Source organism: Capricornis sumatraensis, chromosome 14, assembly GCF_032405125.1.
Source record: "Capricornis sumatraensis isolate serow.1 chromosome 14, serow.2, whole genome shotgun sequence".
In the NCBI taxonomy this organism is placed as follows: domain Eukaryota; kingdom Metazoa; phylum Chordata; class Mammalia; order Artiodactyla; family Bovidae; genus Capricornis; species Capricornis sumatraensis.
In genome coordinates, this window is record NC_091082.1 from 72,506,446 (window position 1) to 72,520,291 (window position 13,846).

The following is a 13,846-nucleotide window of genomic DNA, read 5'->3' on the forward strand; positions in this document are numbered from 1 at the left end:
CGTGTGACCATGAATGTATAACGCAAGCTCAGCCTGTCTGCCCTCCCCTCTTATTCTTTGCTGGTTATCTTCTTACTGATGGGTCAGGAAAGAAAAGGGCTTTTATCTATCTTTCCTGAGATTTGTACCACTCTCAGCCCTGCTACTGGCAACCATTCACCTCTCTGCCATTCACTACCTAGAAATCCTCAACCCATGGATAAGGGTTGGCTTCCAGAGAGCCATGAAGGTGTGACTAGGGGAGGGAAAAAATTATCTGATATTTTCCCATCCCTTTATTCTACATGATCTCACTTCTCAAAGTGATATACAGCCTTCAAACTTGAGCAATAAACTAGTCAAAGGCAATTACAGTAGAAGAGCAAAACTTTAAGCCTATAAACTAGTGTTTACCTTGTTTTAAGGGACAAGAGTTTCCCTCCGCTCCACCCTCATCCCCAGCTCTGCTTGTTTCCTCTTCCCAAGTAAGTGACCAGACAACATGGGGGACAGGACGCACGTTTTGCTGGAAGTAAGGCTTCCCTTAGCACACAGAATAATTCTCCCAGCTCTCTGTTTCCCTCAGAAATGGGGAAAAAAATATTGAAAAGCATTTCCCAGCCTACTGCTGGCTAATAGCATCAACTGCTAATGTTTTATGAAATCGATCTCAGTCAATGTATGCATTAAGCAGAACCCACTGGGTTAACACTTGCCCCCCTCCTGCTCTCTCCACATTGTTGGGCTTGTCCCGCTATGTGAAGAGGCTCTGCAGCATCCAAGGCTCTCTGTCTGCCTGGCAACGGTGGTGGGAAGTGAATGCCATCTTGAAGCTGCAAACTGCCTTTTGGGGCTGACGTATCATGGGCCTTTCAAAGAAAACTGAGTTTGCCAACACTGTGAGTTCGGTTATCACCCATTTTTCTAGGACAAAGGCCTGGGGCAGCCTCTAGTACCATTTGGCTGATATTAATTTCATCTATTTCTATTTCTCATGGTTAAAAACAGAAGCTGAGTCATTGGTGCTTTGGCATAAAGATGTCCAGTTTCACCCATGAGACATCTGGTCCTAATAAATGGCAACAAGTGAAGGGTGGGGAGGGAGCCAACTGCAAATCCATTCAGAAACTTGTAAAAATAGTCATAATAAATTCACATGTGCTGTCTTAATGGATTCTTAAGTGAGGTGGGTATTTCTATCCTTATTTTAAAGATAAGAAAACAGAGGCTCGAAGACTTCAGAAGCTTGCCCAAGTCATACATCTTGCTGTATAGAGTCCCATGATTCTAGGCCTAGATGTTCCAGTATCTTAGGCTGGATCCTGTTTTTTCCCTCGCCCAGGCCAATGGATGCCATAATCCAGGAGAGTCAGAGACCAGGTCCAGGTGAATATCAAGCTTGTTTTTGAAGAAGGAGAGATGTGGGATTTTGCAAACAGGGAAGAGTGATATTTGTTTTGGGGATGGGGTGTGGCTTTATTAAATCCTGGGTACTAAATGCATCTGAGCTGGAGGTAATATTAACACTAAAGCTCCTACCAAGGGGGGAGGTCCTGCATCACCATTGTTCTCAGGAAACTTATATGTTTCACCTGTGATCAGCTTAGCCTTATAGACAGTCAACCTCAGGCTCTGAACAGGACACAGCCTCAAGTACCATTGTCTCCAGTAATGTTAGGAACTGGGACCTAAGGAAATCCAGGACTGAAACGGGCTGGATGAGGGAAATCTAACCCTTCCTCTTAGAGCTTGAAAGAGTAGCCGATGTCAAAACCAGGAGCCTCAGCTGGGCACCAAGGGGCTATTTGCAGCTTGACAGCCTCTGTTGAATTATTGATACCCTCCCTACCTCGGGACCTCCCCCTTGTTAACAAATTGCATTCTGTATGAAAATTTAAAGAGGCAAATGAGTGGAATCTCTTGTCCTATTATTGCCCTCTTCTTTGCCATCTGAGCTCTAATTTTTAAGTCAATCAGCCTGAGAGGCATCTCTGGGAAAAAGGCACAGTGCACAGAGCCAAGCCCAGGACAGAAAAACTGAAGGCCATGATTGAGACCATGACCTGAGTCCTGAGTCATTTAATGGAGCCTGAGTGACCCTGGGCTGGGTGAGCACTGACCCTCTGAGTTATTGAAACACAATGGGGGAAAAAAAAATCTGTTCCTTCCTAACTGGGACAACAATGTCTCCACCCCATTTGCCATGTCCCTCAAATTTTCCTAAAGTAAAGGATAAAAAATTTTAAGTTAAAATTCAGATTTGGATTTGGGATACTTTGTTTGGTCTGCAGGGTGGTGTTTGTTTTTTTTTTAATGAAGATGTCAACATTTTTCAAAGTAGGAGGTTTACATAAATACGCAATTTTCTGACTTCTCTTGAGAAATCAGAGGACTTGGGCTTATCATTTGCTCATTGCAACACTTCCTGGGGCCTGTAGTAGCTGTTCCTTAAGTGAGGGATGGCTTCTTTGCTTTGCCAAGGGTCCTACCATTTCCTTGAGGGCTTGCACCTGTGAAACTTGGTTTCAAGAAAGATGGCGAGTAAATTTTCTATGTGCTGCCTCCAGCCTGCTAGGAGGACTGCCTGGAGGACCATGATGGTCTGGCCAGTTATGGTAGAGTGCCTTGTTGGCAATTATCTATTTCCCCTTTCCTATAAGAGGGGATTCCCTGGTGGCTCAGATGGTAAAGAATTTGCCGGCAATGCAGGATTTTCAACCCCTGGATCAGGAAGATCGCCTGGAGAAGAGAAGAATGGCAACCTACTCGAGTATTCTTGCCTGTCCAAGGAGAAGGCCATGGACAGAGGAGCCTGGCGGGCTACAGTCCATGGGGGTCACAAAGAGTCGGACAGGACTGAGCCACTAACACTTTCACTTTCCCTGTAAGAGGATTATACACAACACCTCTGACCACTGCCTTATGACTGTGTGCAGATCCTTCAAGCAGTGGCTAAGACGCATCGTGGATTATCACCAGCTCTCTGGCTCCATCCCTCCGCTGTGAGAGTCACACACCACATGATCTTTCAGCCTGGATGCCGGCAGGACCGGAATGCATGGTGCAGACCGGCAGGTGGCTTCCAGCTTGGAAAGGCCACACCCTGCAACAGAGCTGCAGCCAGCCCTCAGCCTTCGTCACTGTTGAGCTGCTGAGCATCGGGCATTACCTGTTACTGCTGTAGAACTGACCAATGCAGCAAGACTCGGCTTGCTATGAAAGGGTACTGCGGTGAATGAACAATGTTTTCCCATTTTCCAAGGAAAGGAAAAGGTGGCATTTGGGATTAAATATTAATTTTAATTGTCTTTAATTTTAAAAACAACTTTATGGAGGGGTGGGAAGGAGGTTCAAGAGAGAGGGGATATAGGGATACATATATCTGATTCACTTTGCTGTACAGTAGATATTAATACAACATTGTAAAGCAATCTTACTCCAATTGAAAAATTAAAAATATTTTAGAGGATTCTGGAAATATCATGAACACGCAAGTCGCTCAATCGTGTCCAACTCTGTAACCCCACAGACTATACAGTCCATGAAATTCTCTAGGCCAGAATTCTAGAGTGGGTAGCCTTTCCCTTCTCCAGGGAATCTTTCCAACCCAGGGGTCAAACCCAGGTCTCCCCCATTACTGCTGCTGCTGCTAAGTCGCTTCAGTCGTGTCTGACTCTGTGCGACCCCATAGATGGCAGCCCACCAGACTCCCCTGTCCCTGGGATTCTCCAGGCAAGAACACTGGAGTGGGTTGCCGTTTCCTTCTCCAATGCATGAAAGTGAAAAGTGAGAGTGAAGCCACTCAGTTGTGTCTGACTCTTAGCGACTCCATGGACTGCAGCCTACCAGACTCCTCTCTCATGGGATTTTCCAGGCAAGAGTACTGGAGTGGGGCGCCATTGTCTTCTCTGCTCCCGCATTATAGGCGGATTCTTTACCAGCTGAGCTATCAGGGAAGCCCTGGTAAGATCATAGCAGTGACGTAAGATTAACTGGGTTGACTCCCTGAACCCACGTTTAATAACCATGCTAAAAATTTTTAACAACTTTCCTTTTATATAGAAAATTATCTTTTAAAATCTACATGTACTGAAGTTATATTTGCAGTTAAAGTTATAATTGTGATAGTAAGGTGATTTTACAAAATATTTCTTCTATAAAGAGTGCCTAGCATCTGACAGAGTTTAAACTACTCTTATTGTGAAGATCCAGAGAAGGCTACTCTTGCCTGGAAAATCCCATGGACAGAGGAGCCTGGTAGGCTGCAGTCCATGGGGTTGCTAAGAGTCAGACATGATTGAGTGACTTCCGTTTCACTTTTCACATTCATGCACTGGAGAAGGAAATGGCAACCCACTCCAGTGTTCTTGCCTGGAGAATCCCAGGGACGGCGGGGCCTGGTGGGCTGCCATCTATGGGGCTGCACAGAGTTGGACATGATTGATGCGACTTAGCAGCAGCAGCAGCAGCAGCATTGTGAAGATCAAAGGGCCTAATCTGAAAATTCTTTGTCAGTATTGAGTGATAACAAATTCTCATTCTTACTAGGTTTCTGGTGATGTGACATCTGTTTCTCATTTTCTCCATTAGGAGGCAGGTCAAGCTTTACTATCCCCATATAACAGATGTAAATACTGAGGCAGTAAGCAGGGAAGAGACTTGAGCTATTTAAGGGGAGAACTGAGGGAGAGTCAGTTTATCACCCATTCTCCAGTCTGCCAGGTATTTGTCCTATGCCTTACACAAAACAGGGGTGAACCTGGGGCTTTTGAACAATGATGCTAATATACAGATTTCTAATCTAATGTCAATTTCAAGAGATTTGGTTGGGGCTGATTTCTTAGAAGTAGTGAAAACCTAGTTATTGTCAAGATACTTCCATATCTCCCTTCTGCATCCTTATAACGTTGCTTTCCTTGACTTCAGCCACTTCTGGAGTAGGAAGGACTACCCACAGCTGGGGTGTGAGGAAGCGAAGGCAGCCACTACTTTCAGCACCTGCGCAAGGCCTCGCTGCCGGGAAACAGCTGGGGTAGAAGACTGAAGTCAGGCCTTTCACCTTGGGTCTTGCTTCCCTTCCCTTGGTCAGCTTTCTCAGAACTGCGAAGTCCAGTCTCTTCTGCTGCAGGGACCACCCTTCCAGTTGCTTCCTCTCCTTCTGTTTTCCCTCCTCACTCATTCATTGGTTTCCCCTACCAGCCCCTCCACCTCTGTGCAGCCTCAGACATGCCAAGAATCCTTCTATAGCTGTATCCTCTCCTTGCCCTAGACTTACAAAGTATATCTTTTAAAAAGGCAGTTGCTTTTAGAGTCTTCTCTGATAGAGAATAAGGGAAGTGATGGTTTTCTGTCTCCCCTAATCCCTCAGCAGAGATGCTATGATTATGTGACTTCTCATCCTCCAGACTTTTCAGTGACCTACCTGCTAAACTCAGACTCTTTAACCCAGCATGGGAGCCCTCCCCCCAGCTTATTTCTGTTCTTTCTTCTCTTCCATATGAATCTGATTTTCTAGTCATTTTTCTTTGGCCTGGGTCCCTCCTTTCAACTCTGAATCCTCTATTTTCAGGGCTTAAAGGCCCACTTTTTTTGCAGGTGCCTCCCCTGCCCCTTTCTTCTTCAGGGTCAGAGCACTTGGTCTGTGCCACATATAAGACACCACATCCTACGGTTATTTATTTGTGTGTGTGTGTGTGTGTGTGTGTGTGTGTGTGTGTGTGTGTGTAATGCATGCGTGAGCTCCACTACCACAGTGAGGGAAGGAAGCCCACCTCGCACATCTTTGTGTCTTGCTTTACAGTGCTCCTTGCACAGAACATATGCTGAATAATTCCTGGCTAGATGATTGAGGGAGTAAATCATATTCATGACCTTGCCTTTGGCTGCTGCTCTGGCTCCTGGCAACCTGTCAACCTGTCATGTGGCTGCAGCTCCTGCTATGAGCAGAGCTCAAAGAACATCAGCCCAGTGCCTAGTGCTCTAGAAGGATTCCCCTGTCTTTGTGTGTATCTAGGGTGCATGCAGCTGGTTGCGGAACCCACAGGTCCAGGTGGTCTCAGTTGCTCATAGATTATCCAGAAGAGCAGGATACATATAAGAAAGGTTTAAAACTTCCCTTTTGGTAGGGATTGTATTGAATCTGTAGAATTGCCTTGGGTAGAATTGTCATTTAAACAATATTAACAATATTCGTTCTTCTAATCTAAGAACATGGTATATCTCTCCATCATTTTGTGTCATCTTCAGTTTCTTTCACTGGGGTCTCATAGTTTTCTGAGTACAGGTCTTTTACCTCCTTGGGTAGGCTTTTTTTTCCTAGGCATATTATTCTTTTTGAAGTGACGGTAAGTGGGAAGAATATCTGAGTAGGTCGTCAGGAAATGCTACTATTAGTAGCTACTAGAATGTTGAATAAGACTGTAAATATCATGACCAGAGATAAAGTTAGAAGCCCAAGCCGAAGTTAAAGAGAGGAAAACCTTTCTCCCCCATCCCCACCCCCCGCTTCTTTTAATCCCCTCTGCTAAAGAAAGGTAGGGGCGGAGGGGACCACACTGCTTAGAGAAGAAATGCAGAGAGGCTGAGGCACAGGTGGATAAACACGTACAGTTATTACCTCGTTAATAACAAAACCAGTTGGAAACAGGCTCATTCCAGAGGGCAGGACTGAGCCAGCCTCCTTCCCAAGGCCCCCAGCCAGCACTGCAGCTCCTCTGAGGCACGGAGCTGGCTTGCAACCTTTCTCCAGCTGCTGCAGCTGTGGAGGAGGAAGAGGCAAGACCACCTGAAAGCCCCCATCTAATCCCTCCTCCAGTCCTCACCTTTCTCTAATCACCTTAGGTGCTGACTTAATAGAGCCTCATATTAGCCTTAACAGCTGTTGCCCCATTTCAGGACCAGTAGACCTATAACCCTATCTTAGAAAGGAATGACTTAACATGGGAAATTATGTGATTTGCCAAAGCTTCTCTTTTTTTTTTTGCAATACAAGACAGTGAAAGGAAAAAAGAGGGAGGAGATTGAGCTTTCAGGCATACATACTCTCCCTGGAGGAATCCAGAGTACACTTGGTTTATTTTGTGACTCTTCACTGCCCTCCTCACCTCCTTATGTCCAGCCTTCAGGAAGTGTAGGTGTCCCCAGACCCCTAGGAGGGTAAGAGTCCTCTAGCAGGCTTGTGCCATTTCTTCCAGACCACACTGATTCTCTTCTCTTAGTAAAAGCCCCTGTGCACCTCTTCTCATGCAGAACAGAGCAGAGACCCCCCTGGCTGCAAGAAGTGACGCTCAAAGTCACCAAGGACATTGATGCCCAAATCAAGATTGATGCCAGAATTGCTGATGAGAGAGTCTGTCCAACCACAGGCCTGGCTTGATGAGAATATTTTTAGAACATGCTTCACTCTTTGGCTCCCTTGACAACTCCTCACCAATGTTTTCTTATTTAATTACTTTCCATGTAATCTGTTCCTGCAGACTTGCCCTCAGTATTGCCTGCATGGATAGCTTCTGTCTTGCATTTCCTAGAAAATATGCATGCTCTGTCATTTGGCAAACACCTCCAGAGGTAGGAGAGAGATCTCTGTTGTGTCAGTCTTCACTCCCATGTCACTATTAGTTTTTCCAAATGAAATGGAAGTGCTGCTAAACATCCCCAAAACCACAGGCTAAAGATGCTATTTTATCTTAAGAGCTGCTTTTCACTTGCTCAGTGCCAGGGCCCCTGAGGGCCAAGGAGCATTCAGTGGAGACCCAGGACTTCACTGTGACCTCTTGATTGACCTTCCAGTCATCTGATCTGGAAGGGCACAGGGGCAAGAGTTGTGGGCAGAGGTGAGGGTGGGAGTGAAAGAAGGGATTTTGGATAGGAAAGGTCAAGGGGTTTAATGGACATTGATTGAATAGGATGTTACCTAAATCATGTACCTTGACTTTGCATTAATTTATTCTTTGGTAAAATAAAGAGGGGGCTTCCCTGGTGGCTCAGTGGTAAAGAATCCGCCTGCCAATGCAGGAGATGCAGGAGACACAAGTTTGATCCCTGGATCCAGGAGAGCCCCTGGAGGAGGAACTGGCAATCCACTCCAATATCCTTGCCTGGGAAATCCCATGGACAAAGCAGGAGAAGCCTGGGAAATTGGTTATCCATATGGAGAAGTATAAAAACATATCAGACACCAAAGAATCAGATCCAAGTGCATGATAAAGCTCTTCATAAAATCAAAAACTTAATCCTTTCTTTTTGAGAAAGAACCATAATTTATACAAGCACTCTTTGTTTTGAACATTTCAATTACAACATTTATAAAAATACCATGGTGTAGTAGCTTGATCAGCTACTATGTTAATCAGTGTAGCTTGATCTTTGCATAAATCTGGAATTATTTTTTTAGGATTAGTTCCTTGAAGTTTCATAGATGGTTCTAAGCTAGCACCTGGCTTGATTCTTACTGATTGTCTACATGTTCTTGACAGTAAATACCACATTTTCTTTTTAAATGGAAATATAGTTGATTTACAATTTTCTGTTAATTTCTGCTGTACAGCAAAGTAATTTAGTTATATATAGAGAGAGAGATCTGGAGAAGGAAATGGCAACCCACTCCAGTATTCTTGCCTGGGAAATCCCATGGACAGATGAGCCTGGCGGGCTATAGTCCATGGGGTCACAAAGAGTTGGACACGACTGAATGACTAACACTTTAGTATTTATATTAACACTAACACATTATTATACACATTCTTTATTTTTTCTTCTTTTCCAAATGATGACTTATCACAGAATAATGAATACAGCTCCCTGAGCTATGTAACAGAAACTTGTTTGTCCATTCCACGCACAGGGGTTTGTATCTGCAAACTCCAAACTCATGCTCTGTCCCTCTCCCAGCCCCCCTCCCCTGGCAACCCCAAGTCTGTTCTCTATGTTTGTGAGCTTGTTTTTATTTCATAAAAGTTCATTTGTGTCATATTTTAGATTCCACATATGAGTGATATTACGTGGAATTTGTCTTTCTCTTTCTGATTTCAACTTAGTATGACAATCCATCTACGTGGCTGCAAATGGCATTGTTTGGGGTTTTTTTCTGGCTACGTAGTATCCCATTGCTTATACGTATCACATCTTTATTCACTCATCTATCGATGAGCATTTAGACTATTTCCATGTCTTGGCTATTGTGAATAGTGCTTCTATGAACATAGGGGTGAATGCATATTTTTGAATTATGTTTTTTTTTGTCTGTATATATGCCCAGAAATGGGATTGCTAGACCATACGGAAACTCTATTTTTAATTTTTTGAGGAAGCTCCACATTGTTTTGGAGCTTATTTTGGTGCATAGTGGCTGCACCAATTTACCTTCCCACTAACAGTGTAGGAGGGTTCCCCTGTCTCCACACCTTCTTCAGCATTTGTTATTTATAGGCTTCTTGTTTGTTTCTTTAAGTAAAACAGTTTATTTATTTTTTAAATTAATTAATTTATTTTAATTGGAGGCTAATTACTTTACAATATTGTAGTGGTTTTTGCCATACATTGACATGAATCAGCCATGGCTGTACATGTGTTCCCCATCCTGAACCTCCCTCCCACCTCCCTCCCCATCTCATATCTCAGGATCATCCCAGTGCACCAGCCCTGAGCACCCTCTCTCATATGTAGGCGCCTTAATGATGGCCTTTCTGACTGGAGTGAAGTGCTACCTCATTGTAGTTTGGATTTCCTTTTCTCCCAAATCACTGCAGATGGTGACTGCAGCCATGAAATTAAAAGACGCTTACTCCTTGGAAGAAAAGTTATGATCAACCTAGATAGCATATTCAAAAGCAGAGACATTATTTTGCCAACAAAGGTCTGTCTAGTCAAAGCTATGGTTTTTCCAGTGGTCATGTATGGATGTGAGAGTTGGACCGTGAAGAAAACTGAACACCAAAGAACTGATGCTTTTGAACTGTGGTGCTGGAGAAGACTCGAGAGTCCCTTGGACTGCAAGGAGATCCCACCAGTCCATCCTAAAGGAGATCAGCCCTGGGTGTTCTTTGGAAGGAATGATGCTAAAGCTGAAACTCCAGTACTTTGGCCACCTCATGCAAAGAATTGACTCATTGGAAAAGACTCTGATGCTGGGAGGGACTGGGGGCAGGAGGAAAAGGGGATGACAGAGGATGAGATGGCTGGATGGCATCAACGTCTCGATGGACACGAATTTGAGTGAACTCTTGGAGTTGGTGATGGACAGGGAGGCCTGGCGTGCTGCAATTTATGGGGTCTCAAAGAGTCGGACACAACTGAGAGACTGAAATGAGCTGAACTGAACTGAAAAATTAGCAATATTGTATCTGTTGCTAAATATTAGCTTATGTCTGTTGTTGGCTATCTGAATGTCTTCTTTGGAGAAATGTCTGTTTAGGTCTTCAGCCCTTTTTTCAGTTGGATTATCTGGTTTTTGTTGTTGTTGTTGCTGTTGAGTTGTATGAGCTTTTCCATATTTTGGAAATTCAGTTCAGTTCAGTTCAGTTGCTCAGTTCTGTCTGACTCTTTGCAACCCCATGAATTGTGGCACGCCAGTCCTCCCTGTCCGTCACCAACTCCCAGAGTCTACCCAAACTCATGTGCATTGAGTCGGTGACGCCATCCAGCCATCTCATCCTCTGTCGTCCCCTTCTCCTCCTGCCCCCAATCTCTCCCAGCATCAGGGTGTTTTCCAATGAGTCAACTCTTCACATGAGGTGCCAAAGTATTAGAGTTTCAGCCTCAGCATCAGTCCTTTCAAAGAACACCCAGGACTGGTCTCCTTTAGGATAGACTGGTTGGATCTCCTTGCAGTCCAAGGGACTCTCAAGAGTCTTCCCCAACACCGCAGTTCAAATGCATTAAATCCTTGTCAATTGCTTCATTTGCAAATATTTTCTCCCAATCTGTATGTTATCTTTCCATTTTGTTTACGGTTTCCTTTGCTGTATAAAAGCTTGTAAGTTTGATTAGGTCCCACTTGTTTATTTTTGCTTTTATTTCTATTGCCTTGGGAGACTGACCTAAGAAAACATTGTTATGATTTATGTCAGAAACTGTTTTGCCTACATTTTCTCCTAGGAGTTTTATGGTGTCATGTTTTACAAAAACATAATACTTCTAGAAGGAAGTGTAGGGTTAGACACAAAATTAAAAAGAAACACAGGATAGGAATATAGTGACACATTTGACTATATTAATATTAAATCTAAATCTTCTTTTTAATAAAGAACACCATAAACAAAGATTCAAGGTAAGCTTGAGACATGGAGAAAATATTGGAAACACAGATAATTGTTAAAGGCCTAGTATCCAAAGTTTACAAATAGGTACAATATGAAAAAAAGTAGAAAACAAGCAAAACATAAGATGATAGTCATTACTTGTGAATAAACACATGAAAAGATGTTCAAAGTTCCCCCTAACTAATAAACTACGAATTAAAACAACTCATATATACCATTACTCACTCAACAGGTTGACCAAAATTTTAGAACTCTTGTCATAAAAAGTGCAAGCATGGATAGATGGATAGATGAAAATTCTCCCCACACTGCTTTGTTTCTTGTTTCAATCACTTTGAGCTGGAGATTGCATATAATCTAATGAAACAGTAAAAGCACATAGAGAAATGGGAGATTTACAGAAGAGCGTTGATTGCGACATTATTATAATAGAATAAAATAAGAGGAAACTACCTAACTGACCATCAACAGTGGATTAAGAAGTTATAGGATAAAATACAATAAAATATTACATAAAATTTAAAATGAATAGACTAGAATTACATGTATTAACATGGGTACATCTCAAGGACATAATGTTGAATGAAAAAAAAATTACAGAATAGGTATGATAGGACACCATTTACATAAAGTCTGGAAGAATACAAAACAGTCCTACTAATTTGTAGATTCACATATGAGACACATATTGTAAAGCAGTATAAAACACAAATGGGAATGATAACCATCAAATTTATGATGATGGCCATTTGTAAGGAAGGTTTCAATTATAGTTATAATCTTTATTTATTTATTTTAATCTTTTATTTAAAAAAAAACTAAAGCAAATAACTCACAAGATTTGATAGAGGTAGATAGTGGGCAGACAAGTGTTCATTGTGTTATTTTCTCTCCATTTGTACATCTTTACAGAATTTTGTAATCCATTTTGAATGGTTTGAAGCTGGCTTTTACTTCCAATAGGAAGGAAGATGAAAGTAGAACAGGCCGCTGTTGAGTGGCGCTGTATGATCTGCCATATCCTTCCAACAGCCTAGGACAGCTGCTCCTAGTGCCCAGCCCAGTGCCCGGCTCCGGATTAGCAGGCAATAAACAAAGATGGAAAGAATGAATGGCTGAATGGGCTCGCGTTTGGAAATGGAATATGCCTGGTCATATGTACGCTGTGCCCTCTCTGTCATTAAATCACACGCGGAGGATCGTTTCCTTCCCATCCATCTCACTCAGCCAGACTGGCCATCTACTATAATAACTCAGGGGAATTATATTTAGGGACCTTTTTTTTTTTTTTTTTGCAGGACAGCAAGGAGCTGCAATTCATTCAGTCCTGGCTGTGCTCCGAATTCATTAGTGTTTTTTTTTTTTTTTTTCGGCAACGTGTGATGCTCGGAAGTAGAATCCTCTCTCAAAGCAGGGCACTGCTGTCTTTCTCGTATTATAGTCATAATAATAACCAAAAACAAACCCGAGGAAGTAAAACCACCAGGGAGGCCTTCCTCTTTAATTAAGGCTTCCTAATGAGCCTCCATCTCTCCATGCATGGGACTCAGTTCTCCTTTATAAACAGAAGATTGTCGACGTGGGGTGTGTTTTCCTTTGCAGCCCTGTTTGCAGCTGCTGTTTCTTCTTCATTTCCTTCTCCTGGTGCTGCTGCCCCTCTCTTTGCATGCGGACGCACACGGGCGAAAGGTAGGACATCACGAGGATCCAAACCTCTTTATTCCCTCGGCCAGCTTGCAATTCTAAGATTCTTTGGGTGTCATCCAAGGAAATGTAATGTGGACCAAGTAGCTTAATTGGTTGGTAATTAAGGTAAAGTCTTAGGTTCCAGCCCCCAAAAGACAGAATAATGAGCTCTGTTCATCATTTGAGACAGAGCATCTCAAATATTGGCAAATGTATCATTGTTTATGTGAAGGGCGAGGGTCAGATAGGGCAGGATGGCATGAATCATGGCAAAGTACCACTACCAGGGGAACTCAAACCTAGCCCCAGTCTGGTGGGTCTGTGGATTCCTTTTATGAGAAAATGAGAATACCTTATGTGGGTAAAAATTATTAGTCGTGTCCTCCTAGCTCACTTACAAATGTAGAACTGAGAAGGTGACCACAAGATTTCCATCTTTATTGCTAAAGAGTAGAAAAGAGAGACTTGGTCTTTCTCACTGTCATTTTTGTGATTTTTTTTTCTATGAATCTGAGGGTACATTATAAGGGAAAATGTGACAAACTCAAGCAAAGAGAAATTTGGGCTGCATCTCTGGGAGAAAGAAAATAATCATGGTGAGATCCATTAGACTGTGTAATAGTTTCCCAAGGGAAATGATGTGAACCTCGGAGTCACAGTCATTTAAATTTGACCAAACCATGCATTTGCAAGCAGACCCCAGGGAACAATCCTGCACTGAAGAGGGGATGGGAAGGTGATAGGCCAGATGATCTAATAGGTCTTTTTCAATATAATTTCTAGGATTGTGAGATCCTAATTAAAATGAACTATATTGCCTATTATGAGCTTGTTACATTAATATTCTGTAAGGTCTCCAAACAGGTCAAGGGGGTTTCAGCCTTTCCTTCTTTCTGTGAAGCCAGTGTCCACTAACTCTCTTA